The 27,727-nt window shown below is 37.7% G+C and overlaps 1 protein-coding gene and 1 long non-coding RNA gene across 17 annotated transcripts in view; both read left to right on the forward strand.

Moving 5' to 3' along the window:
- LOC311433677 (protein bicaudal D homolog 1) overlaps positions 1–27,727 on the forward strand; it is a 294,907-nt gene that overhangs the window by 50,828 nt on the left and 216,352 nt on the right. The window contains exon 1 of one of the 16 annotated variants that reach the window (XM_084513085.1): positions 26,636–26,696. The exons of the other annotated variants lie outside the window; for them this stretch is intronic. The gene's annotated coding sequence lies outside the window, so the exon portion shown is untranslated. Of the gene's footprint in view, positions 1–26,635; positions 26,697–27,727 lie in introns of those variants that run through there. 16 annotated transcript variants of the gene reach the window in all.
- On the forward strand, positions 849–27,680 carry LOC311433778. Its single transcript, XR_014690953.1, has 5 exons — positions 849–1,016; positions 1,692–1,762; positions 1,912–1,998; positions 16,756–16,926; positions 26,801–27,680. It is a non-coding gene; the product is annotated as an uncharacterized lncRNA (long non-coding RNA).

The following is a 27,727-nucleotide window of genomic DNA, read 5'->3' on the forward strand; positions in this document are numbered from 1 at the left end:
AATTTCCAGTCTCATTTGCTTGGTAGGTTTTGGCTTGGTCCTAAAAATTCATATAACTAGTAGTTGGGAGCTGTTTGTCTCCAGGTGTTGTAATTTGAAAAAGTTATTTGATATATTTCTCTGAAGAAAACTCTGCATTGCATTTACTATAGTGTGTACTTAACAGAGCTTTTGTTGTTACTGCTCAACTGCAGCTACTCTGTTCAGTCATTCTGCTCAGGAACATTTGCCCTTTCTAATTTAAATTCCACATTTTATTTGCTAGAATTATGTTCTCTATCTTCCTGAGGCCTGACTCTGTTTTTGAAGGAGTTAATAAGAGACTCATGTATAAGTTTCCTTTTGAGCTCTTTATATAGCACAACCAACTTTTTAATACAGACAGTTACTTCTACTCATTTGTACCCTTCTACAGAAACAAAACAAATTTGGTGAAATAGGTTTTTTTTTTTTTGTTGTTTTTGTTTTTTTGCAAATAACCAGAATTTCCCTATCCCTTTCATATTAGAATCCAAACTTGATGTAGGAACTGAAACAAAGGAGCAGAAAGATAGGCTGATTTACTGAGCACTGGTCAGGTCAGTGACTGTGACATTAAGTTTTCCAGCTACCTAAGGCTACCACTCACAGCTGTGTTGGCAGGCAATGGCTATCCCAACACCTCCATACTGGTTATTGTGGAGTGTGATATTATATGGTAGACCCTTTGATCAGTTTATGTCAGCTGTCTCAGCTGTGTACCCTCCCAAACTCTTGTCCAGTCACTGGGGGGCAGAGTGAGAAGCAGAAGGCCCTGATGCTGATTGGTGATAGCCAAAACATTGGTGAGATCAACACTGTTTCAGCCACAAATACAAAAACCTGTACCTGTGAGGGTTACCTCCATCCCAGCCAAACCCAGTACATCGTGATACAATTAATTTGTAGATACAAATTGCATCAGCATCTATAAGCTCATTTTTAATCAAGGGCAATTCTGGACACTGTCAAACTTTCAATGTACCAGTGGGTAGAAGGTAGAAATTTGGTTTCTGTTGCTCTCTGAGACAGAGAATCAAGGTAGATGAAATGTAAAGAATAGAAACAAGAAATAGAGCCTTTTAGAAAAAGAAAGCTTTATATTTTTCTTTTGCCAACATCCATAGCTGGAATATTTCTCCATTAATGCTATCTTAAATGCAAACTGTTCATTGCCAGAACTGAAATGTGCATATGCAACACATCTAATGAACAAATTTGGTTCAGATAGCTTTCTAAATGAATTTTATATGGCACGTTTCAGATGAAGGAGCTCTGTAATACCATATTTAACATCAAATTAATTCACAAGTTTGCCACATGTATGCACAAATAAAATAACTTTCTTCCTTGAGGTATACTCCATTCATGACAGCACTTAATATATTGTGTTTCAGTGACAGCTTTAGTGGGACTGTTTCCACTCTTCAGTTCTCTGATGACTGTGGATATTATAGCTCTCTGCGTGCTTTAACCAAGAAGTTACACTTTCTGTGATCTTAGTGTGTTTCATTGGTTAGATATTAAGCAGAGAGAAAAATAGAGCTTATTGATGCAGAAGATATAGTGCTGTGCTCAGCAGATGGATAAACATCTATTTGGAGAATTTAAGATAATGCTTTATAAAATATTACAGATCTTTCTTCTTTATATTATCCTCCCTTCTGTTGCAGTTGAAAAGGGAGCTTACGTAAAGGTTCAAAAACATAATGTTAGTTCAGAATTGATAAGGTGAGAGCAGAAGGTAAAGTTATTTACTGGCTTTAGCAAATATAAATCCTTGCTTTCAGTCTGTCCTTTTGTAGATGTTCTTAAATGCAGTAGGCATGGAATCTCCTTTTATCTACATTGGCCATTCTTTATGTACTCTTGTTTCTCTTTGTGTCTTTTTAGGCTTCTCTAAATGGATGACTTTAGTAAACAGCTGATACAAGCTCTTCAAGAGAAGGCTGTTAGCTGGAGAAGCATCTGGAAAATGAGGTGGTTGAAGGTGGTGGGACAGTGTATTAACCCTACTCCTATAAATTCACTGCTTTGTCTCATCAGTGTGCAGTGCAGGCTGATACTCTGTGGATATGAGAAGCTGTTTTTTACATCTACTCCTGCTTATCCGTGACCTTCCTTGCATTATTTCCCTTACATTGATTCCTATATAGGCAGTGGAGAGAGCTTCACAGGACTGTCTAATCCTGGAAAGACTAGTGGAGGAAATTATGCATGTTGAGGGCTCTGCTGGATACTTGAGAATGGTTCAGTATGGGTTCTCCTCTATAGATGTGGCAAGAATGCTACCTTAGTGGCTGGACTTGCAGGTTGGTGGAGGCTGAGTAGCCTACTCTTCAGCAGACTTCCTACCATTTTCCCTGTTGAAGTAGCACAGAATAGAAATTCTGTAGGAAAAATGATGTTGATCTAATGACTCCACTGTTGATTTCCTTTTCATTGGAAGGGACTGTGACAGGTTTGAGAGGTGAGCCCATGCAAGATGTTCAGCAAGACCAAGTACAAGGTCCTACACCTGGGTAAGGGCAACCCCAAACATGAATACAGGCTGAGGGATGACTGGATTGAGAGTAGCCCTGTGTAGAAGGACTTGAGGGTAGTGGTGGATGAAAAACTGAATATGAGCTCACAATGTGTGCTTTCAGCCCAGAAAGCCAATCATATTCTGGGTTACACCAAAAGCAGAGAGGCCAGAAGGGTGAGGGAGGTGATTGTGCCCCCTTGCTCTGCTCTTGTGAGGCCCCACCTGGAGCCCTGCATCCAGCTCTATGGCCCCAGGACCAGAAGAACATGGACTTGTTGGAGCAAAAGGCTACAAGGAGGAGACTACAAGGCTGATCAGAGGGCTGGAGTGCCCCTCCTATGGAGGCAGGATGAGGGAGCTGGGGTTGTTCAGCCTGGAGAAGGCTCTGGGGAGACCTTGCAGCAGCCTTCCAGTGCCTAAAGGGGCCTGCAGGAAAGCCGGGGAGGGACTGTTGATCAGGGAGTATAGTGCTAAGGCAAGGGGAAATGGATTTAACCTAAAAGAGGGGAGATTTAGATTAGACATAAGAAATTCTTCACTCAGAGGGTTGTGAGGCATTGGAGCAGGTTGCCCAGAGAAGCTTTTGTTGCACCATCTCTAGAGATGTTCAAGGCCAGCTTGGATGGGGCTTTAAGCATCCTGGTTAGTGAAAGGTGTCCCTACCCATGGCAGGGGGCATTGAAACTTGATGGTCTTTAAGGTCCCTTTCAACACAAACAATTCTATGATCAGCAAGTGAAGTAACATGCTGTAAGATGAGGACTAACAGACGCGGTGCTGCTGAAGGTCTAATATTCTGTGTTGGGAATGTGCAATATAAATCTTTGCTTTCCTGTAGATAGTATTATGAGCCATTTAATAAAAGGTTGACAAATCTTGTAGGTTTTTTTTTCCTTTCCTCACTGCATATGTAATTGATTGAATATAACGATGCAAAAGGTTCCTTGAAATAGGGGCTGGTTCTGCACATACCAAAGCAAATGGAGAAAGCAAAATCTTCCCTTTATTTGTATATTTGACTCTTATTTCCTTCATGACTTCTGTTGGTTGACTTCAGTAGATACATGCAAGAAGCAAGTCATGATGGAGTAAATGCCTTGACATATTGTCAGAAACAGTGTTTATGATATATCCAGGTTTCTTAAACCAGCATTTGACCCTGTTAAAATATGAGGAGGCATTTTCACACAATATGTGGGCAAGGTAAAATGAGAAGTTGAACATTTGAGTGTTTGTATAATTCTCAGCAGTGAGACGAAACCTTTTGCTTTTCTACAATCTATAGAGCAATTATTGTGCTTTACCATGTGGTTTAGTGGAAATCTGTTTTTACTTCAATTTCATGAAGAGGTTCCATTTCTATTTCAAATTTGGTAACCTTAGTAAAACATAAGCAGCTGTTCTTCCTGTAATTGCAAGCTTTTAAAATGCTAATCTCATGTTTTCATCTTCTTTCCTCTGTGGTTAAATTCATTGCAATCATTCTTGGCAATTAACTGCTTTATTAGCAAGCTCAGTGTATGCCCTTAATTACCTTCTAAGCAGAAACAATCATAGATTTTAAAGCTGAAATGGCAAATAATAAATCAATGGGAAGTCATTCCTTCTAAATGAAGATTCATGGTAGCCTTGCTTGGATTTATATGAGGTGTGGAATCATCTGTCTTTTGGGACAGCCACTAATAGTGCTGTCCCATACCTTCAAGTAAGTTTGATGTGGTCAGGTAAGGAATCAAAGAAAAATGCTACCTGTCTTCCTCTTTTTCCTGTAATGCTATGGGAACACTAAGCTAGACTTGAATAAGAGCACTAGCTGTGCACATTGGCTGAGAACAGCTTCAGATAACATGAATGATACTAAAACTTACATTTCTGTCTTCTGTTTTGTTGGTTATTTTAGACTTGAAATGCAAATACAATTTTTTTGAAATTTTTTCTTACGTATGTGACAATATTCATATACTGAAAGGATGGATCAAGCCAGTCTTTGATCTCAGATGTTGTTAAAGCAGATGGAAATAATTCTTTCGGGTCGAAGAAATATTTTAGATTAGCTAGGTGAATAAAAGGTTGGTGTTTGCCCTTTGGTGTATATATGTGTATACAAGTATTGCTGTATGCCTGAACACCCGCTAAACTGAATGATCTGCAACTGGTTAAAATGTTTTGAGGTTGAACAGGCAAGTCCCAGAGCTCTCCCACACATCTCCCTATTTCCAAGTTGAGTAGAGTTTCCCTGATGGGTAAAAGAAAGAGGAAACGTTTTCATTAGCATGGCCTTGAAGTGCAAAAATGAATCTCTTAATCTAAAGAGAAGCAAATTGATTTTCATCGAAACCCTAGTACTGGGTTGAAGGAGGCTTCAGTGAGCACAAAGCTGATTTTCATCTCTCCTGCCTTTTTAAATCAAAATCATTTTTACCTTATTTCTGTGGCAGTCACTTGAACAAAGGGAAGGACAAGGTGTCAGTGCAAAGACTGTTACGGGAAGCGTTAAATGAAACAGCAAAACACTTGGTGTCAGTGTGAGAGAGAGAAATCCTTAGGGCTGGATAACTCAAACTTCCAGGGCAGGGTTCAAACCCAGATACAAGCTAACATGCAGATTTGCATGCAGCACAAGCAAGAAATATTGGTACTTTTGGGAAGGGCAAAGGCAAGGAAAGCCCTGAGTAGCATATGACTAAGAGGACACAAGGGATGCTTTTGTTCTATCCAGGGATGCTTGGAGCAGCAGAGCTAATGTTACTCAGAGCTGCCAGCTCAGGTTTAGCCACTTGAAAAGATACTGTGCCTGGATTACCCTGTCAGAAGCCATCACTGCAGTGCCTCAGGACCCAAAATTGGATTGGCATTTTGTCTTTAGGGATATTGCAGGATTACATTTGCTATGAATATAAGGATTTCAAATAAGGGATGCTGTCTGATATTTTGGGCACAGAGAATGATGTGGAGGATTGTTGCTTAAGAAATAAAAATAATCTAAACTAAAGCATTCCATAAATAATGAAGCTGAATTTTTGTTTGGTCTTCAAGATGGTTTTCCATGATAGTGTTAGTAACTAATTGACCTTGTTAGCTGAGGGAGCAAAGAAAGACTGTCTACTAAGAGCCAGGTGGAAGCCTGCCCATGTCATTGAGCAGTCCTTGGCAAGGCATTTTAACTTTTCTTTCTGACTTTATGTGCTTTTGAGGGAAGGGTTGCCAATACAGTAAGAATCTGGGAGAAGGAAGACATGATTTAAAAAAAAAAAAAAAAAAAAAAAGCTTAGGATTGGCACTGAAATGACTTTTTTAATCATCTGTTTTAATAATGTTATTTGCTGTATTTACTGAAAACTCTAGTCATGCTGGGAGTTATCTATCTGTTATGATGTGTGTACTGTGACCACTTCTTCTAACAAATGTGATTTTTATCATCTCTGATAGGAAAATCATGTAAATTGCACTGAAGTCATTACTGAGAATGTAGCAGTTAAGGCATACACTGGAAACCTCAATTCTGTGAAGACCTTAAGGATGAAAAGGAGATTTAAATTTTCTCTTTAGAGTGAGAGGAAAACCACATCATGAGAGCTGTAGCTAGTATAAGTTCATGCATTTCTGTCAGATAAATTAACTGGAAGAGAAAAAACATAAGAGGTCAATAGCAATAGAAAGGGCTTCATCTTCAACATAGCTGTAAAACATTAACAGTGCAATGGAAAGGTTCGTTTTTAAGAAAAGAACAGGCTAGGAACGATTTCTGGGTCTCATGCCATGTAGTATGCCTGAAGAGAACAGAGCTAAATAGCTAGCTTCTCATCCTTAAACTAAAATACAAAAGCCACTCAGGAAGGATTTTTGTGCTAGAATATCTTAGCCTTATGTTTTATTTTTTATCTTACTCTGAGTTTGAACTTTCAAGGAGCCTTTCAACTTCAAGATAGATGAGACTGCAGCCTACTTAGAGCAGAAGTTTATTCAAGAGAATATGCATGAGATTAGCCTGTCAGTAACATAATTGTAGAAGTGAATCCCCTATTGATGAGCCATCTCATCAGTCACAATGGACCTGTCCCTTGGAGAGAGCCTGTAGGGCATCTTTCTTGTATGCTCTTTTTTTTTTTTTTTTTTAACTAGTTCAGAATGACCCAAGGTTCTTAGTTGGTGCTGTATAACCCTTCCCCCTTGTTCTTTACCTGTGGGTTTGTTGGACATATTTAAGTTTAAGTACACGACTAGGCAATAAGTGTAGCAATCTAACAGTCAAAACATAGATAACAAAACAGCTCATTATTTGGTGTCTTATGTCCTGTTCTTCCAGACAGAAAACACTAGGTATGAGTTCTTGATTTCACATCTGTGTATTTTTTCTTCTAGCTTCTTAAATCTGAGAACTGCCACTAAGCCACTTATGCCAATTAAATCAAGGTCTATACTTCCATCTGGTAATGAGGCTTTGGATATGGAAATCAAAACATTTTTTCTTTGCAAGAATGAATTGTTTTCTTCCTTATTTTTGTTTTGTGCTCAGAGAAAACCTGTTAGGTACAGGACCCCTTTTCTTTCAGGTGAGCAGCAAAGTTTAAATACAGAAGGATGCTACTAACTTCTCTATATGTATCATCCAGACTAGGCTTTGTTGCTCATAGGGTTTGCAGTGTGTTTCCATGCCATGCTCATTTCCACAAGCTTTAAGGATCAATTTGTATATTAGTACTGTGTCAGCAGTGAGAAATATCCTTTGCATGCTGTAAGGGTCTCTGATTTGTGCCAGGCCATGGGAATGCTTATTTGTGTAAGTGTACCCATGCTGTAAACAAGCTAGTTTTTAATACTAGTGCTGTGGGCCATGTAGCAGAAGATGTCACTCTAGCAAATGAATTATTTTAATACTTTCACCTGCTCAAATTACTTTATTTTGTTTTGAGTTTCATTAGTTGTCCTCGTTCATCAATGTGATTGCCAGGCATAATAGACTTCAAGGTGTGTTCAGTGAGGTTAGCTAGGGTGTCCTGCTGATTAAGAAATTCTCAGGTGATGGCAGCTGCTCTTCTCAGCTTCATTGGCTAAAACAGTGTGCAAAAGACCATCACCTGCACAGTGCCACCTCTGGACAGTCTTGTAGGGCATGACTGCAGCCAGATGCAGGTGATGAATGCTTTTCTGTTACACTGAGCATTGAAATGGTCTTTGGCAGTTCTTGGAGATAACTCCAAGTCAATAAAACTGACTTATGACTCACTCTTCTTTGATTTTTGGCAAGCAAGGTTGAGGACTGTAGCTCAAGTAGGTGGTCTGGTATTTGTGCAGCTAGAGCACAGGTTTTGTCCAAGGCAACCTCAGAGAATCCTGAGAGTGTCCCTGTTTGTGTGTGAGAAGCCTTCAGACAGCTGCAGAATAGCTGATAGTTCAAGAAACATGGCAGATCTCGTCAACTGTGTTGTGTTGGGAAGTTATGCCTCTTCAAGTGTCTCAGCATTAAATTTTGTCTCTTTGCCTCTGCCCAAAGATGGTGACAATTGCATGTCACAAAAACGTTGATTGAGGTCAAAGTTAGTAGGATGATTTTATGCTCATCTAAAAGATGCAGAAATTTCATAGTCTCAGTTCAGCTGCATGGATGTTTCACTCTGGGTAGGACTCTGAAGCTCAATTCTTAAATTTCTTTTCCTTCTGGGGTAATGTATTGCTTTGTAACTGTTATGTTGTGGCTTAACCTGGCAGACCACTAAGGACCACACAGCCATTCACTCACTCCCCTTCTAGTGGGATGGGGAAGAAAACTGAAAAGCACAATAACTTGTGGGTTGAGATAAAGACATTTAAAAAAAAAAAAAAAAAGCAACAACAACAACAAAGTAGGAAAAAAACAAACTAACAAAAAAAAAAACACAAAACAAGTGATGCACAGTACAATTGCTCACCATCTGCTTACCCATGCCCAACCAGTCCCTGAGCAATTGAAGCCCCCGGCCAACTCTCCCCATCTTTACTGCTGAGCATGAAGCCACATGGCATGGGACATCCCTTTTGGCTATCTGTGGTCAGCTCTACTGGTTCTGTCCCCTCTCAGGTCCTCGTGCACCCACAGCCTCCTCTCTGGCAGGGCAGCATGAGAAACTGAGAAGTCCTTGACTTCGTGTAAACACTGCTCTGCAACAGCTAGGACATCAGTGTGTTATCAACATTATTCTCATCCTAAATCTCAACATAGCACCATACTTAGCTACAAGGAAGAAAATTAACTCTATCCCAGCCAAATTCAAAACACCATAGAAGAAAGATTCTTACAGAGATCAGTGTGAGTGAGGAACATTAATCTCACTTGCTTAATGTTCTTGGTAGTTTGATCATACAATTGCAGAAATGGAGCAATACATTACAAATTGTTCTGAAAGCTCTCAGGATAACTGATGAAATGCAGTAGAAGCTTGTGCTCAAATAGTGCTATTTTTAATGTGTTGTTTTTATTCTATTTCAGTACATTCCCCTTTTTTTCTGAAGTGGTTGCTGCTGTTGTGTATGGCAATAATTGATTTCTCCTGTTGTGAAATAATTGATGGAAAGGAATTTCTGTTCCATGTGATGACTAGGGTCCACGCTGAACTTATCTCATGCACAGTATTTCCAAAAACAAGTCATTTATTTGTAACAAGCATCTTACTTGAAAGATAAACTTTTTTCTAAGTTTCATTTGCTTGTTAAATGAAATGTTAATATAGATGTGTATCTCTTCAACTATGGAAGATTTTAGTTTCATAAAAGCATGTGATAACTTGAGTTAACAGAATATTACCCTTCCTCGCTTTGAAACTGATTTTTTTCAGGGAGTGGTGGTAGTGAAAAATATTCAATTCTTTTTACTAGCAAAAGGTAAGTTTTTTAGTTGCTTGCACATCTCAAGAATGTCATAATCCTATTTTTTTTTTTTTTCCTTGTGGCTAGTCTTGGGGTAAGTTAGCTGTTGCAGAAGCTGAGTGACTGTAACCTTAGGAAAACATTGTGGTTGTTTCCCCCCCCCCCACTCTACAATCTACTGTAATAATATTACATGAATATTAGTTGTTTTAATAATAACCATATAAAACAACTAAAACAAATTTATCTGATTTCCGCCATTTGGAATTGTGAAGCAGGCAGGGATATTTGAAATAACATAATAATATGCACTTGGTAGCTTGTTACTTCCAAATGGGTGAAATATATGCATATGCAGCAACTGCAATTTTCCTGTTGCCGTCTCTGGACTCTGGAATTAAAGATGCAAAGTAATCTGCACATGCTAGTGACAGTGTACTCCCCCTCTTCCCTGCCCCTCATCACTGACCCTTCACTTGTAACCCTGCTTTGGGTAATAACCATCCATGATGACTATGTTGAGTGTGTTTGACCATGATAGTTGAACTGGGCTCAAGGTGGATTTGGGTGAGATGGATCCAAAAGCTGACAGAACATGCACCACACAAACGTGGCTGGTATGCAAATATAACTAGCAGTCAATTGTCTTACACCATAAATAGGGGACAGCCCAGAGCCTGTTGAACTAACCTATATTGCAGTGGGCTGGATGCAAGAATATTCCTCTTGAGCAGGGATGCCACTCAAGGTTACTCCCTGAGGTCGAGAGATTCCTTACCTGTGACCAATATGTGGTAATAGCTAGCTTGCTAAAACTTTGCAAGTAATTTACTATGCATGCTGAAACTATGCAAACCTAGCAAAGTGATATAAAGGACTGAATGTGTATATAATGCTTTAGGCATAAACCGGTAAGTCTGGGATTGGAATGGCATCCTGTCATATCTAGACTTCTTGGAGTTTGGATGGCAAAAGGGACTCCGTTCTGAACCTCATGACTCAACTTCAGGGTCTCCCTGAAGCTTTTAGTCTGACCCTGTCCTCTGTGCAGTAAATAATCAAATGACCTTGCCAACACGAATCTTGTTAGTGTCACATCTACCATTAGAACTTTGTTAAATCACTGTCTCATCCACGATTAAGCCTTACTAAATCACTATTTTCATCAATAAATATATTGCTGCTTCTCTCTCATGACTGAAGGGCATAATTCCCTTCATGACAATGCCTCCTTGGAAATAGTAAGGGACATTGATTCATTAAGTGGTTTCTGAAGAGACAGCCTTTCAAATTAGGCCACCATTAAAAGCATTAATTCACTCCTGAAGTAATTTGCAAGAATTTGCTTTCATTTGTATATGTTATTGCCTTTTTAATAAAGGAGAGGGAAAGGGAAATCTAGGTATGTGCCAAAAGTATGCACATTGGGTGAGACATTCTTCTAGCTGACCAAAGGCTTTCTCTGATCCTGCTAAATGTGTGTTGGTAAAATCAAAGCAAACATTTATTTTGCAATTCTATCTCCTAGCCTCAAGTTCTGTGATTTGGCTGTCTCTAACACCAGTGAAATTGTCAGGGAGTAAGTTAAACTCCTGTCTGGCAATGTAAAAGCCATTTCAAAGCATGAAGTGGTGGGGAAAGAAAGGTCTTATTGCAAGTAAGCCTCAGGAAACTCAGTGGTGTAGACCTATTGCTTTTTCCACGTTGTTCATTTTGAATCCATTGTGTTTTTATTATGAGGGCTGAATGGATGATTGAACCCAAAGAGCTTGATTCTACAAGGAGGATTCTGTATCTTGTTACAGATGTGGAACTGCTTTTTCAAGATGCATATTTAAAAAAAAACAAAAACAAAAACAAAAACACATAGGAAGTTTTACTGAGATAAACAAGCTTGGTTTACATCAGAAATATAAAATATTAATGCAACTTAATGTGGCTTTTATGCTAAGGATTTATTCTGGATCTGTTCAATAAAGACATGATAAAAATATTTAAGTGCTCTTAATGGTCATGACTGGGATTGTTTCTGTCAAATACAATGCTTCAAACATGATTTTTTTTCTTTATTAATCTACCTCATTTTTTTGTTTTTTATCACTGAAGCAAGGCTAGATTCTAGAACTCAAATTGTTAAAGAAATGACTTGAGAACAAGAATAGTGGCTGATGTAGCCTTTTGTGCATGTGAAGAGGCAAGCTATTCTAGGCTTTGTTTAAAACATCTTTCCAGGAGAGAAAAAAAAAAAAAGGACTTACAAACCTATTTTCCTGGATCAACAGTTAATAAGATCGTGACAGTCTGGAACCATTTATCTGGGACCCAGGAAATGATTAGACCTGATGGGTGCACTGCAGAGGAAAGCATATGGAGTCCCTACCTTCTGCCAGCCTGAGCTTTTGATTTGGGGTCTTTGTGCCAGGTTGGCTTGACACATCTGATAGTAGCAGGTCAGTTCAGAGGGATGCCCTGTTGTGGGTGCAGTCTGTTTCACTTCTATACCCGCCTTGTTTATCTGCTCTCAGATAGCTAGCAGTAGAGGACTGTATGAGGGCAGCTATTCCAGACTCCTCAGAAGATGGAGGACCAGAAAACAGCAATAGGCTTTGGCTGGGATGGCATAGTAAAATAGGTTGTTCAAATATGTTTGCATAGAAGTGTATGTTTCCGAATGTGTTGCTGTTCCAAGAAAACAAGTTCATTTGTTTTGGATTTTTATCTTCATACAACTTTAATTTTCCTTTCAATTGATCTGGACCATGTTACCCCTTTGTTACTGCAGCTAGCAAAAAACAAACAAACACCAACACGAAAACAAACAAAAACACCCACCCCTCAATTAGCTGAAAAAGATGCTGTAATCTATGAGCTTATCTAGTATTTCAATTATGTCATTAAACTTGATTCTAGTGAGCACTAGAGAAGCAGAACCACAAAAAACAGATGAGGTTTTCTGGCAAGAGTACACTTCTGGGATTGTTGCTATGTGATGCCATTGATTTAGCACATCTTACGTCTTTAAAGAGAGACGTGTTACTGGAAGGAAAAATATGGAGGGGGAAAAAAAAACACAACAGCCTATGCCATGAATATGTGGCTGTCTGGGATAGATTCCAATGCTCGTATAAAATAAATCTATGCAGCAGGGTTTGAATATTAATTCAAGTTCATAACTCAGTAGACAGGGCTGTTTATTTGGGAGGATATTTACTTCCTCTGCTTTGCTAATAGCATGGACTTGTTAAAACAAGAATTGTGAAGTAATCTTTCTGTATTAAAGACAGAGCATCACTGGGGAAAACAGACCAGGATCCCATTTCTTCTATGAAATACTCATTATTGTATATTTCTGTTTACAAATGATAGTTGGAAGACTGTTTTGAAAGAAGTTAAAGAATTGAGTCTTTCAAAATACTAGCACGAGGAGTTCAAGTAGAATAAAAAATACCCAGAATTCATGATAGCACCTCTCATTTAACTATTTTAAATAGGTTATTTATAAAATACTCTGCTTTTATTGAATATTGAAAGTTTGAGAGTTTCTCTGAAAATTGAAAGACTGGGAATTTTTCAGTTTTAGGATTGTTAAATGCACTCAGGATAACTTTAACTGGTATTATTTATAACATTTTTTTTTTTTCCAGTTCATAGTGAATCTGTTACATTTTTATGTGAATATCCTGGACCTTATTCAGCTTGAAAAAGAGTAGCTGCAAGGAGAAAATAAAGGGGTTCAGTCCTAATCCAATCAAACACCTTCTTTGTTATTAGTGCTGAGGAAACCTGGAGGCCTATTTACATGCTTAAGGTTATCACATGCCTAAAAGCTTTCCTACATTGAGAGCTCTTTTGTATCTTTATTGAAAATCTACTTAATCTAGATCAATCTTGTTCCTATTTTAACACTTAAACGTGGTTCACTGTACAGTTATTTTTCCCTGAGTAATGCTGAGTCTCTTCTGTACTGCTTTTATGGGTCTTCATGGCTTGAAGTGAACCAGTCCCCTTTTTAGACTCCTGACAACTAATGTGACAGGGTGAAATGCCCCTGGCATTTAAAGGATGATGACTTTGATGCCATTGTCAGTAGCTGCAGTGTGATTACAAATATTTTGCTCAGCAGCCCTAAGCTAGGGTCCAGAGCATGCTCTCTTTACCCACTCCACCCCTAGTTTATCTACAATGCTGTCTCACTGGCTATGAGGTACAACTAGTTTTAAATGCTTGCTTTTGTTCTGCATGCTGAATGAAAGTCACCAGTACATCGTATTTGCTGTTAAGTATCTCTACTTCGTAAGTTAGGAGAGCAGGTTTGCATCTTAAAACACCTACTGAAGATGGCTCAAGCTTCCATTTCTATTTGGTAGGGCTGGACTTCTGTGTTCCACTTGAGTTGTACATATTAGATGCCTCAGTGTTGATTTTTATTTTAAATCAGTTCTGGAGAACTTAATGTTTGATAAAAACTTTGACTATATTGAAAAAAAAAGGGGGGGGTGGGGGGGAAGGGGAGAGATATGCAAAGGAAGAATAAGGTTTTCTAAAATGCAAAATGATGTTACAAAGAAATGAGATTGATCCTGGTTGAATGTGTACATACTCAACTCTTTTCTTGCATCTTAAACCACTGGGGCTTTAAACTGAGTAGCTGTTTCGATATGGAGATTCAAAACATAAATTACTAGTTACTAGTCAAGGTTTCTTAAAGTGCAAAGACATAGCCTGTCATTATTGTTAGGACCACACCTGCGGGATCAAGGTCTCACTAAAGACATCTGTGCAACATGCTGTAGGTGGCCTTGCTTGAATGATGGGGTTGGACTATATGACCTCCAGAGGTCCCTTCCAACCTCAACCATTCTATCATTCTATGATTTTATTTATTTGTTTATTTTTAAGTCTTCTGACTTTTGGAATTGTCTGTACGTCCATGAAAAAATGTATCTGAATATCAGCTGGGGGAAGAGGAGGGGAATGATGAAATGGCTGTTTCTGTAGTAGAAAAGGAACATCTTTAATGGAAAGTTATCTGATGGGGATATTTTTTGTTTGCTGTTTGGTTGGTTTTTGTTTTCTTTTTGGTGTTGTCTCCCCCCCCACCCCCCCCACCAATGCCTCTGGAAAATATTAGTCATGCCCTAAATTTTCACCTGATCTTAGCAAATGTTCATAGTCTAACTTTATTTCATGACCCCAAAGAAAGCATAAATAGAGAATGTCTGGAGCTTGGTAACTTAAAAGCCCGTGTAATATTGTTTTATATAATGCAACTGCCTAGATGAGAGCCTGTGAATGGCTTTTGATGCGTGACCTAGTCGTGCCTAGCAGCTCTCAAATGATATTGCTTAAGGGATGCATGAAAGTAATTAATGAAGCAGTAGACTTAAACGCAGACTTAATGCCAGTAGACTTAAATTCACTTTACAGCAAAGTTCTTCTAGGGATCTGGAAGAAGATAAAGGCAGGAAACTGCTTACACAGACTGATTTTGAGCAGGAATCTCTGAATCCTATGGGTAAATCTATTCCAGGGTAACAATATATATAGAAGATGGTAAAAATAGCTCGGGATGAGCAATGAAGATACTTAACATGAGCAGATGTTTTATTGTCTTGTGTTATGTAAGTTCATGTGACTGTGAAAATCCAACTTTTGGCAACAATGTTTTTCCTATACAAGGACAACTGCCTGATGGGCTTTTTTTTTTTTTTTTTTTTAATCCATCTTGCTTTTCTGCAACTAGTTGGAAGACATTTGTCTGAAACGTGATTACACCAGAAATTCATTCTTTTCTTTCCTTGTCTTTGCATTCAGCTGCCCTCTAGTACCAATTATTTTCGATGGACAGATACATTTACTTCTTTAAGATCAGGCATCTCATAGCCTAGATGCCACTTAACCCTGACCTTGTGAGAATGTTTGCTGTAGGCAGCAAGATCTGTAAAACTTATCATTCACTTGAAAACTACTTTACCCAAGAACCTGAAAACATCCATGGGTATGAAGGAGAAAAATATGCTGATCAAAACTGAAAGTATTACATCCCTATTCTCTTTAGCAAGATAAATGAAGGCTTCAGGTGTTCTCATCTTCAGTGGCTGATGTACCTTGTCAGAACTAACTCATTAGCTGACATTTTCAGGCAGCCTGCTTTGGTTAATGATGTCCAAATGACTGGAGCAAAAGCTTTCATGAGATCCTCAGAGACTGAGCAATGGTCTGGATTTTGTTCTTACTGCTTTCCTCGAGGTAAAAAAAAAAAAAAAAAAAAAAAATATTGAGAAAAAAAAAAAAAAAGGCTTAATAAAATCATAGAATGGCTCAGGTTGGAATGGACCTTAAAGATCATCTAACTCCAACCCCCCTGCTATAGGCAGGGATGCAACCCACTAGATCAGGTTGGCCAAGGCCCCATCCAGCCTGGCCTTGAACACCTTCAGGAATGGGGCATCTGCAACTTTTCTTGGCAACCTGTTCCTTAAAGTGAAGAATTTCCTCCTAATGTCTAGTCTAAATCTGTCTTCTTTTAGTTTAAGACCATTTCCCCTTGACCTGTCATTATCTACCTGAGTAGAGAGTCCCTCTCCTTCCTTTTTATTAAAGGGGTCTTTAAAGACCCCTTTACGTTTTGAAAGCTGCAATGAAGTCTCCCTAGAGCCTCCAGGATGAAGATCCCCATCTCTCTCAGCCTTTCCTCATAGGAGAGGTGTTCCAGCTCTCTAATCATCTTTGTAGACTTCCTCTGGACTTGCTTCAACAGGTCCACATCCTTCTGGTGCTGGTGGCCCCAGACCTGGATGCAGCACTCCAGGTGGGGCCTCATGAGGGTAGAGCAGAGGGGGACAATCACCTCCCTCCACCTGCTGGCCACTCCTCTGTTGGTGCAGCCCAGGACGTGGCCTTCAGGGCTGCAAGCATGCACTGCTTGCTCATGTTGAGCCTTTTGTCTACCAGAATCCTCCAAGTCCTTTTCTGCAGGGCTTCTCTGAATGAGTTCTTTTCCCAGTCTGTATACATGTCTGAGGTTACCCCAAACCAGGTGCATCACCTTGCACTTGGACTTGTTAAGCTCCCTTAGGTTCACATGGGCCCACTTTTCTAGCTTGTCCAGGTCCCTTTGAATGGTATCCCTTCCTTCTTTGGTATCAACCACACCATTCTGCTTGCTGTCATCTGCAAACTTGCTGAGGATGCACTCAATCCTGTCGTATGTCATTCATGAAGATATTGGAAAGCCTTCTCACACACTTCTCAACTGAGACGTATACCTTGAGTGTATTCAAGTCATATGACAGCTTTTTTCTGTCATATGAGCACTTAAATGCTCATTTGAATGAGCACTTAATGCTCATTTTCTTTCTTTGCAGCCTGAAGGATGACCTTGGTGGCTGTAGCTCTTCCCTGTGTAACGTGTCAGCCAGTTCATTGGTGGATGGGTCTTCTGTAGCCATCTGAAGAGGTACCTTACCGAGATGTTTTTGGTTCGGGGACATGTTCTTCCTAAAAACACTTTTCTTCCTTGGGATATGAACAGCTGAGTGAGTACCCTGTCATCTGTCCACATGATCTTTCTTTCATCTACAGTTTGAGGTACCAGTTGACAGGCTGAGGGTTGACAGCACAGGCTAGCCTTCCTACCCTAGAGGAGCTAAGGCCATCTTCCTTTAGTAGGGCTAGCTGCACAAAGACATGTGAAGTAGTCACTTGTGGCCTATTTGAGTCAGGACAATTTGTTTGATTTCTTAAGCCATGCAGAATTCCTATTTATTGAACCAAATTATCCATTGAAGTATCAGGTTGTCTTTGTAATGTTTTCTTCTCTATAGCTAAATAAAATCATTTTCTTTTTTATGCCTTTTTTGCAATTTACCAGGAAGGACTTTCAGTCAAATTTGGTGGTGATGGCAGCCACAAATTATAGCTTTATTTATTTATTTGCTTCTTTCCCTGGAGCTCATCTGTGTTACTGAACAGAAGGCTGATAAATTCCCTGCTGAATTTCCAGGACTGCTGAATGAATAAATTGTGCAGGGGAGTGAGTGGGAGGTGATTTTTTTTTTTTTTTTTTTTAAGAAAATTGTGTTCTCTTAAATAGTGAAGCAAATCAACTATAAAAGCGAGCAGCACCAACTATATGATTAGTCTGAAATGTGCTGGGGTATAACTTCCGAGTATGGTTGTACTGTAGATAAGGCATATAATCTTCTGAAAAGAAGTTAAAAACAACCCATCCTTAATATATGCAAGGAAATAATCTTTAGTGTTTTGGTAGGCTACTTTGTATCACAGACTGTGAACTTGGACTAAATCCAAAGCAGAGAAGAGATTATTTTTTAATAAAAAGTACTTCTTCCCATGCCATCCCCCCTATCTCATCAGCTCAGTAGAGTTAAAAGATCTAATAGTGTAAATGTTTGCTGCTTTCATTACAGTAAATATTTCTGTTTTTCATAATTACTAGATATACATAGATATCCATACATTAGTATGTATAAATACCAAAAAAAATTGCATCCCATTATTGAGCAACTACTTACAGAGTTACAACTTGTTTTTCCTGTATACAATAAAATATCTTAAAACTATGCTGTATTTGATATTGCCAGGAAAATACAGATTGTGTAGGCATGGAAAGTCCATGGGCTAATAGCACAGATTTCCTAAAGTAATACATAGGACAAGACAGGTGATGGAAAACAGCTTGTTTAGTCAGGAGGGATGAATTCTGTCCCAGATCATTACAGAAGTTCTGAATAAAATCAGAGGATAGCCGCCAAAGGAAATGAGATGTTTTCTGATTGATAAAGTGGAGTAATTGGGTGTGGAAGCATGCTTATTACAAAGCAGCCTGAAAGTATAATTGATGAGTCTCTAATTAGCTACCAGAAGGGAAAGAAGAAGGAGTAGTAAATGGAAAACAACTACTGGATTTTTTTTTTTTTTTTTGCAATTAGAGTGAAAAAGACAGATTGTGAGCTCGTTTGCCCACCATGCTGACACTGTGGGCATATGTTCTATGTGATGACTCTACAGCTGACCCAGATATCCAATGAAGTTTTCATGTGTGGGGACTATCATCTCTTGAAGGCTTTTTGCATATTCTAGAAATAGATTTCAGCTACATATAAAATCCATGATGTGCAAGGAGTTGCATTTCATAACTGAAAACAGAAAATGAGCCTCTAACTGTTGGAAACATGCTTAAAATTACTGGGTGTTTTTCCATTTATTTTTCTTCTGGTATGTTTTTAGAAATGGTGCCCTTGGGTTCCTTTCAATAGGCTTTTAGTTGAAGCCTAGCAATCCTTGAACCAGAACCTCCTTTTAGTTGTCTGTATCAGTATCTCAGATGCTTATAAAAAGCTGCTTAATTCTCTGTCTTTCTGAAAAGATGATGATGGTTTTGTAGATGAAGAAATGCCTTTAAATGTTTCAACTTAAGCCCTTATTCTATTTTAAAAAATAATAAAAATCTATGTTAAAGAGTATTTTGGTATACTCAGCATTGGCTCAACTCATTTAAAAAGAATTTCAGGATGTTTCTGATATAACAGATATAGTTTCAGAACGGAAAGCAGCTTTACCCTATAAAATTGATCAAGCTGTTAAAGGCGCTTGAATATGCTGCTGTCTCTGTCATGTTGGTAGATGAATTGCTGTTGCAGCTTTATGGTTTCTAGGTAAGTAGTTCTCACAGGATGGATGCTGGATATGTCATTAGAGAGAATATAGGGGATGTAAATATGTGGCTTTTTTTGCACCAATTATAGATTGTGCTTAAACATACATATTTTTATACAAGTTATGGAAGAGGTTTTGGGAAGCCTTGTTACTTTAACACTGTCCTTCACAATGAACTTCAGCTTGAATATCACTAGTACTGGCTTTTAGCACTCCATTGTCTACTGATCTTTCAGTGGTCATTGCAAAGTACTTTCAGATAGCACTAATGCATGTTCCTTATTACAGGTAGTGTTTTATCTTAAAAAGCTTCTAGTAAAGTACTGTTATTAACATAAGAGTTTCTTTCTGGTTCAGCAGAAATAATAGGGCAAGCAGCCAGGCCATCACTCACTGTCAGTGTTTTAACAGCTCAAAATCTAATTAGTTTATCTCAGAAGTGCTCTTTATAATAGGGATTTGCTAATCTAAATTCTGAGTACAGAAATGCACTAACCTTTATAGTTTGAATAATAGTCACAGTTGACATTTATGGTACTTTAGGTGAAAACCATGGATATTTTCTTCAAATCAGGAGGTTATTTCAGCAGCAGTAAAATCGGCTATGTAATTTTATAGTTATGATTTTTGTGTACTTGAGCCACAGTTGTTTTACTAGAGAGTTATGGTAGCATTTCTATCCTTCCTGCTATGTGATTTACCTCAAAACATGTATGCAGGTTTTCAAAAAATATTCTGATAAGCCAGTAAAAATACGCAATTGCAACATCAACTGATGATTTATACACACGTAAACTACTTTTAAAGGTTTTATTTGTAATTAAAGAGGAATAGGAAATGTAAAGTTCAACTTTTCAAGCTCTATATCTTCTGTTATCTCACTTAGAGAGAACATGTAACTTTACTTTTTACAATCTTAAATGTTGTAATTTCCTGCCATTGCCAGAAGTAATGCTCATAGTAAGTGTTTATTTAAAAACAAAATGAAAGCTGTTCTTTTTGGAACTGCCCTCTACCCAAATTTCCATAGGAAATTTAAAGCAACCAGTCAAAGACAGTAACACTGAGAAATATAATTTGATAATTTAAACAGAAAATTAAATGTATGATAAATTGTATCTGTTATTTCAAGAAATAAGCAGATGTTTCCTGTTACAGAGCCCTGGATTGTCGAGAGGAGCATAAGAGAGGAATTTGTTTTCTTCCCTTTATCAGATCCTACACTCTTTGCTCTTCAAATTGAAATTTTAGTATGTTTTTTACATTCCAAAAATATGAAGTGTCTTAAATCTTTAGAAGACCTTCCACTCCATTTTTGAGGTGGAATACTAACTAGAATTAATCTTTACAGGAAGCTTCTAAAATAACAACAATAATAAATAACTTATGAGTGCCTGTATTGAAACTAGGTTACAGGGGACTTGATATTTATTAAGCACTGTCCTCCTGCCTTTTAAAACTCAAAGGCCTTTGAGGTGTAGAAGTGTGGATATTTGATACCTGAGGCTCTTTGAACAAAGTGGGCTATTTTCTTCAGTATTGAAATATGTTACCAGAAAGATGTGATGATATTTAAAGCTGCTGTGATTGTTGTGGTATCTACTTAGATCAATGATCATTTTATTCACCATCCTTCTGACCAAAATGAATACCATATTCCTGTCAGTATGCTATTATTTATTCATATTGAAGTGGTATCTGTAAGTTCTAGCTATCTAGGAGAAAGATTATTTTAGCTAATGAATAATTAATTCAGTCAAATAGTGGCAAGGTGTAGTGATGTACACAGAGGTCAAGTGAAATGAGTGTGGTCATAGTGAAAGTTTTCAAGAGCTTACAGGTTAGTTTACAAGAGTTTACAAGATAGGAATAAAAGAAAACAAGAAACTGAGTTGCAACTGCTATGTAACTTTTAACACTCTTCTGGAAAAAAAAAATGATGATATCTAACTTCTGCTCATGAAGTATTCTTTTCTTATAAGTTAATTACGTTAATATCAAAGAGGAAAAGATAGATTTTTGAGGATGGAGACAGTGTTTGTCAGTATAATTATGGTATTAAAATGCTATTTTCATTTAACTGAAGTCAACTTAATAGTTATCAGTATGGTGTTTTCAGTGTTAAATCTATGTAAAGAGAAAGGTTAATGAGCTTCTTTCAAGTGTGTTTTTAAAAGACTGTGTTCTAAGAGCAGAATAAATCTGAAGGCCAGAAGAAATCATTGCATTAACTGTTTTAGTCTGCTGTAAAATGCGGCTTATAAAATCAGTCACTTTTCTGTTGAGACCATGATGTTATGTTTGAATAATGCAGTTGTTACATCCAAAACAAGATGAAGACTTTACCACCAGACTTCAAAGACCAGGTAACAGATGGTTTAGGAAACCTTAAGCCAAATACTAGAAATACTTGTTTCTTTTAATGGTAATAAAACAATACGTAGCAATAAGGACCAGGATATCAGAGTGATCAAAGCTGCATATAAAGTTCTAATGAAAAAGGAAGACTAAATGGTGTTTTTGATATCTTGTTTAGACACTCTAGAAGCAGCTTTACTTCTTCAGTCAGAAAAGTCAAGATGTGATTTCCTTATTTCCTTTCTTTCTTTTTCTGTATTTTCAAGATAGTTATAATACGTCATTGATCATGTATTCATTTGGGTTCCCTGATTTCTTAGAGTAACTGCAAATTGATGTTACTTAGAAATGATAAAAGGGCACGTATAATACCTCTTTAAAGACTTGCTATCATGTAATTACAGCAATATATATTGGCATACGTTTAAACTTGATTCTTCTCAGGTTACAGTAATTTCCTCTTTGATAGTGACTTACTCAGGTTTCCATCATCTTATAAGTCCAGTTTGTTGACTCATTTGCCCCTGGCCTGTGTAGACTCCTTATGGCCACCATCCTCTTAATAGAGCTCTCAATTTTAAATACTGTGGCCTTGCCTCAGAAAGTATAGATTTTTTTTTTTCCAGTGGTGGGTGGCAAACAACTTGCTAGAATATGCAGATATGTATGTTAGAACCAAAACATTACTTACAGGAGAAAGTTGATTTTGAACCAAAATTGATTTCACTCACACACGCTTGCGTAGCCACATTCCCACAAGCACCATGATAAATGTGTGTTCAAGTGCTCTGTCAAGGTTTTTTTTCCTGATGACACAGAAAAAAAGGGGATGACCACTGTTAAATCCTTGTCATGCCCTTAATTTGGTGACGTGCTGGTTTAGGATGTACATTTTGTATTCTTTAGGAGCTGTAATTGCAATTTGTTGGGGTCATCCTAACTTTGTTCATAAACTGTTGGCATTTCCATGCTGTTCTTACATTGTTATTTGGGTGTCTTGAGGTGCCAACCCTATCTTTATCAAGCCATGAAGCTCTAGTCCTCTGTCTTCCTGAATGATGCATCTTGAGAAATGGCATACTGGGATCTTGATGACCTGCTGTAAGCACATGCCTTTCTATTGCTCTTTTCTGGCATCTTCTGGTGCTCCCACACCCACACATTACAGTTCATTTCTCCTTGCACCAGCTTCAGTGCTTCCCGTATGTTAGCAGTTCTTCGCAGAGTGAAGAACATTTATCAAGGTGGACATTTCTATCCTTAATTGGTTTAGTTTAGCTTCTTGAAATATTCAAATCTATGAATTAATATTTATTGAAATATTCAAAACATTTTCACATCAGCACGCCACATAGACTGTTTAAAAATAATGAGGATGTAGCCTGTTCAAGAAGCAACGATTCTGCTTGATTACATATGAAGACTTGAAACTTTTTTCCCTCATTTAGAAAGCTTTCAGCACATGAAAACCTTTCAGCTCAGCATTGATTATTTACCTCAAATGTATTTGAGATCTGTACTAGTTAAGGGTTACTGCTAGTTAACTAGTTATTGCTCACAACTCTCAAACTTCTTGATAAGGACACCTGGTAAGGAGACCTCCTTTATCAGGTTTGTTATAGATTTCTACCTCTCCAGTTCAATTTTAGATACTTCTGTGTCCACTTGATAAATATAGACCTTGCTTGATACTTCACTTCTAGGTGAGTTATTTGGGGACTTAAGTTTTATGCAAATTAACTTCAGTTCCGTTGAACACAGTGTTGTACTCCAAGTGTGAAACTCTCCACGGTGGTTTGGAGTTGTTGGTTTCTCTCCAGAAGCATAACCTTCCTGCCTCCTGCCTGAGTAACTATTTTCTTTCTATAACTCCTTTGGACACTGAGTGGTTGTGGCTACTGTGTAGGTTCACTCCAACAGTGCTACACTTGATACAGTACAACAGGGAGATAAAAACATATTATGGGAGCTGTTTTATATGGTCCTGCTCTATCTTGAGCCTTCTTGAAAGGGTTTTTCAGTGTAATACTATAACTTCTGTTTTAGGCTATGCATGGCGAAAGTTGTTTCCTATCTGAGTATTGCTTCTTAAATTCAGATTCAGTTTGAATTTGCAAGGTAAAAAGATCTTTTGGTCCAGTTAGCCTATTGATCTTTATTTTTAACTACCTCCAAATATTACCAGCTCGGTATGTTGGGTAGGAATGTTTTCTGTGTGAATATAATTGTGGCATGATAAGTGGATAAAGCACAGGTGCATTAAGGAAAGCCTGTGGCATGTCAGTAAGACACTACTGTTTCCCTTGGAACATCAAAGCTTATATTTTGCACCATTATTGCACTAAGGGAGTTATAAAAATGATATGCTAAATGCTTTTCTGAACACCGCTTTACACCTCCAACAATTGTAGCATTTTGGCTGCATCTGGAGCTTTTGATGGAGTTCAAAGATGTAGGGCTTGTTCTGGGTTTAGGATTTGAGACTATTCTATATATTTAGGATTGTCTGTTGTTTGGCTAATGCTGCAGTAGACTGGATGGAGAGCTGCAGATAATACAAGGCTGCTGCACAGTGATGCAGAGCAGTTGTTGATCTTAACTATCAATAATAAACTGCAATCAATCCTCTGCTTCTGGTAGATATCTATACTGGCATTGTGGGGTTGTGGCTGGACCAATAATAAGTGCTTTCACTTGAATATTGTCATATTTGTTTTTCATCTGGGCCGGGTACTTATTGCCTGATATGGGTGAACCATAGAAATCCATGTCTCACTAGCCTCATTCAAGCTACTCCATAGACAGCAATTAGCAAAATCAGCACCAAATTATTGTCCCTCACAAATAAGCTGTTCAATGTAACTTGTCATGTTCCTTTGGGTCCATCTTCATTTGAACACAAATAGTCCTTTTCCTTGCTAAATAAATATTTCTTCTGCCCTTGCAGCTGTAACATCAGGTTGTCCACATATGCTTGCTATCTGCTTGTGAGTTTTGTTTCTTATTTATGTAGTTCCTCTGTTGACTATAAATACTTAAGCCTGTTATATACTGCTTGCCCTTGCTCTGGAATCAATTAACGTAAGGCATGGTTTTGGTTAGGATTTGTTTATCTTTTTCCTGCCCTATTATAACAATTATACAACAATTACTGCTATCCTAATCTTATCATAAAGTGTTTGTTTTTTTTTTTTTTTGTTTGTTCGTTTTTTTTTTAATTGTTATCTTTGGGCTTTGAAATTTTATTTCACCAAGCCTTTTCATTATGCAGGTTTTTTTTTTTTTTTTTAACCTTAGCTGTATCTTCATCCCATCCTTCTAATTACTTCCAGACCCAATTCTATTCTTGTGTTTTGTGCCACCCACTCTTTCTGTTTCTGGTATCCTTTAAGGACTATCAGTCTTTTAACTTGTATTAAAAGATATCCATTTCTATTTCTTATGGTTTCTTCCTCATCTCTGAGTTTTGCTTGACTCTCTAGTCCTTCATTGTGATAGATTACCACTTAAATAGGCTCTTCTTCATCTTCATTAAAAAGCATGCAAAAATCATCTCTGTCTTCCTGTAAAATTATTCAACCCTTCAGATGCTATATGCAAGCTCACCCAACCTAACTGCTGCTCTCTGGTGGAAAATAATCACCTTTAAGAGGTGACTTCATCCTTCATGTACAGTTAATTTGAAGCTATCTTCATTATAACTGTCGACTCTTGTTTTTGAGCACAAATGCAGCTGTAGTTCCCAGTAGTGACTTCTGAGAAGAGCAATAAGAAAATGAGAGATCTGAGGACTGTATAGTATAAAGACAATCTTGATAATACATCAAAGCCTTTAAAGCACTGCAAGACTCACCAAGTCCATCTTATTAGCTCATTTTTAGTTATTGGATAAGCTTGCATTTATGAACTGAGCACAACCCTGTCATCTACTATTCTGATTGCTTAAGCAATTTGATTTTGATCTATATTTTACTCTTCTATTGCAAATTGCTCATGTCTTCTTGTTTAAGGGCCTAATATAATTAGGTACAATTCTAACTTGACTGACGTCTAATTTTATTTCAGTAATAGTTTGCTCATTTTTGCTTTGCTTATGATCCCCAGTTCTCTCTGTTTAATAACGGTCTCTGTCACAAAGTTTTTGCATTTGGTTTATTTTGTTTCTAATGAGGAGTAAGGAAAGCGTGTACTGTATTCTTTGGGACCTTCATAATGTCCTGCAAAACGTGAGTCACGCTAGATGTTTCCATTATAATTGTCCCTAAATTCATGGCTGTTACTGTACGTTTTCTTCCTGCTTTTCTGCTAACTTTTTGGAAGCTGTTGTTTGCTCATTACTATGGGATTAGCAGCATTCTTGTCTAGCATGACTTAAACAACAGCTGGTACTTCACACTTTTTTTCCTTATCTCATTCTTGTGTTCTTTCTTTAAAGAAGATGGCTACCCCATTTCTTCTGCTGAACCCTCCCATTACTGGAAATTTCCTAAAGCAGTTGCTCTTCATAGTCTTTCTGCTTTGTATTAGATTCCATGAAACCACTTTAACAACCAAACATGAACAGCAAACTTTAGATCAAATAATTGAAATACATTTTTCTTTCAATGATAGTTGGGCAATACTTCCATATATATACAGATACAGTCCAAGATATCAGTTAACAGTTCTGTGAAGCTCCTTCTGAAGGAAAAGGGCAATGAAGAGGTGTAGATTCTACCTAACTACTTTTTATTAAATTCCAGCTAATTACCGTTAAAATACCTGTGTGGGTTTATATTTTTGTCCTTTCCTGGTTATAATATAGTGACTTTAGCATTGAAGAAGCTGCTGTTCTTGCTAGTGGTTTATTCCACTTTCCAGATCTTTCTCTTTCTATTGACTATTTTTTGATATTTTCTACCCTTCAAATGGGTCTGCATTTTTAAAATAAATGACATCTTTGATAGACAAAGTTGATTAGTTGATCTAAATAAATGGGCAATGTTTAAGTGGTCATTTCCATGAAAACAGAATTGAAAGGGCAGAAATGTGTTCCCTCTGTGCATTTTGAAGGCTGGCTTTTAGTTTGGTTTTGTTTAGTGTAACCAAGAACAGCCGATGTTTTCTTCCTCCTTTCATCCTCTCTTTAACCTAGTGGTGGTCACAGTGTAGTTGAAAAAAGGCCACAGAATGTAAGTCTGGGTTTCTTCCAAAGGAGTGATGGTCAAAAACGGTGGCCAGTCACAGGATTCAAGTGACCTCCTCAGTCTTTTGGAGGAGGCTTGGCCAGGTATCTGATAAAAACAGGCTGGGTATCTCGTGTGTAGTGATGTTTTTTCTGTTTAGAGATATCAAGTGGGTAACATGTTTCCATTTCTAAATTATTTTGGACAGCAAGGGATCAGTGTTTCTAAAATCAAGAAGCTGGTCACAGGTTACCCCTCTTCAAGGTGACTGTTTCATGAAAAGCTCTTTGTTTGAGACACAGTTCTCTCTGTCGCTTTTGAAAATGTTCTATGTCAGATGGTTTCCAGCAATTCAAGCTAAGTAAGAATCACTCACCAGTTTTAATAACTGTTACAACTCTTCGGTCTAATCTTCTGGATAGTGAAAAATAGATAAAAATCTTGCTGTATGGTGAATGCAGAACCTCATTCTGAAAATAACAAATAGTATGATAGTATCTCAAGATGAGATCTGAACACTTTCTCCGTGCTTATTTTCAGTGCTTTTTGTCCCAAGAAGCCTAACTTATCAATACTTTCAACAAATGTCATTATTCTTTTTTCTGTATAAAATTTCATCTTTTTGCCATGACCTTTGCAAAACCTCAGACCTTCTTCTGTAATATTTCAATGAAGTTAAAACCTAAGCCTGTTTTTGTTTCCAAATATACTTATTTTTTGTCACCAGGAGTTGCTGTGTAGTGTCTTGCTGATATTGTTTGTATTCTACGCTGTATCACCAGGGTCAGCAATGAAACATGTTAATCTTGAGATCTAATGAAATAGTTTCCTGTCTCCTGTAATTCTTTCAGTGGCTCAGACATATAACCTTTTGACCCATCGGGACTAACCTCCTAATAAATACACTGCTATGCCAGTAGTGCCGTTTGAATTGTTTGCTGTATTTCCAAGCAGTCAAATATTTTAAACATGTATTGTTTTGCACTTTTTACATTCCTCATGCATTGTTTTTTTGTTTTTGTTTTTGTTTTTTGGTTGTGTTGTTTTGTTTTGTAACATACCTTAATAAATCTGTGTTGGACTTTTCAGTAGTGCATGACATTTACATGAATTCTTTAGTTAGAAATTAAAGCAT

Source organism: Aythya ferina, assembly GCF_964211825.1.
Source record: "Aythya ferina genome assembly, chromosome: 1".
Classification (NCBI taxonomy): Eukaryota; Metazoa; Chordata; class Aves; order Anseriformes; family Anatidae; genus Aythya; species Aythya ferina.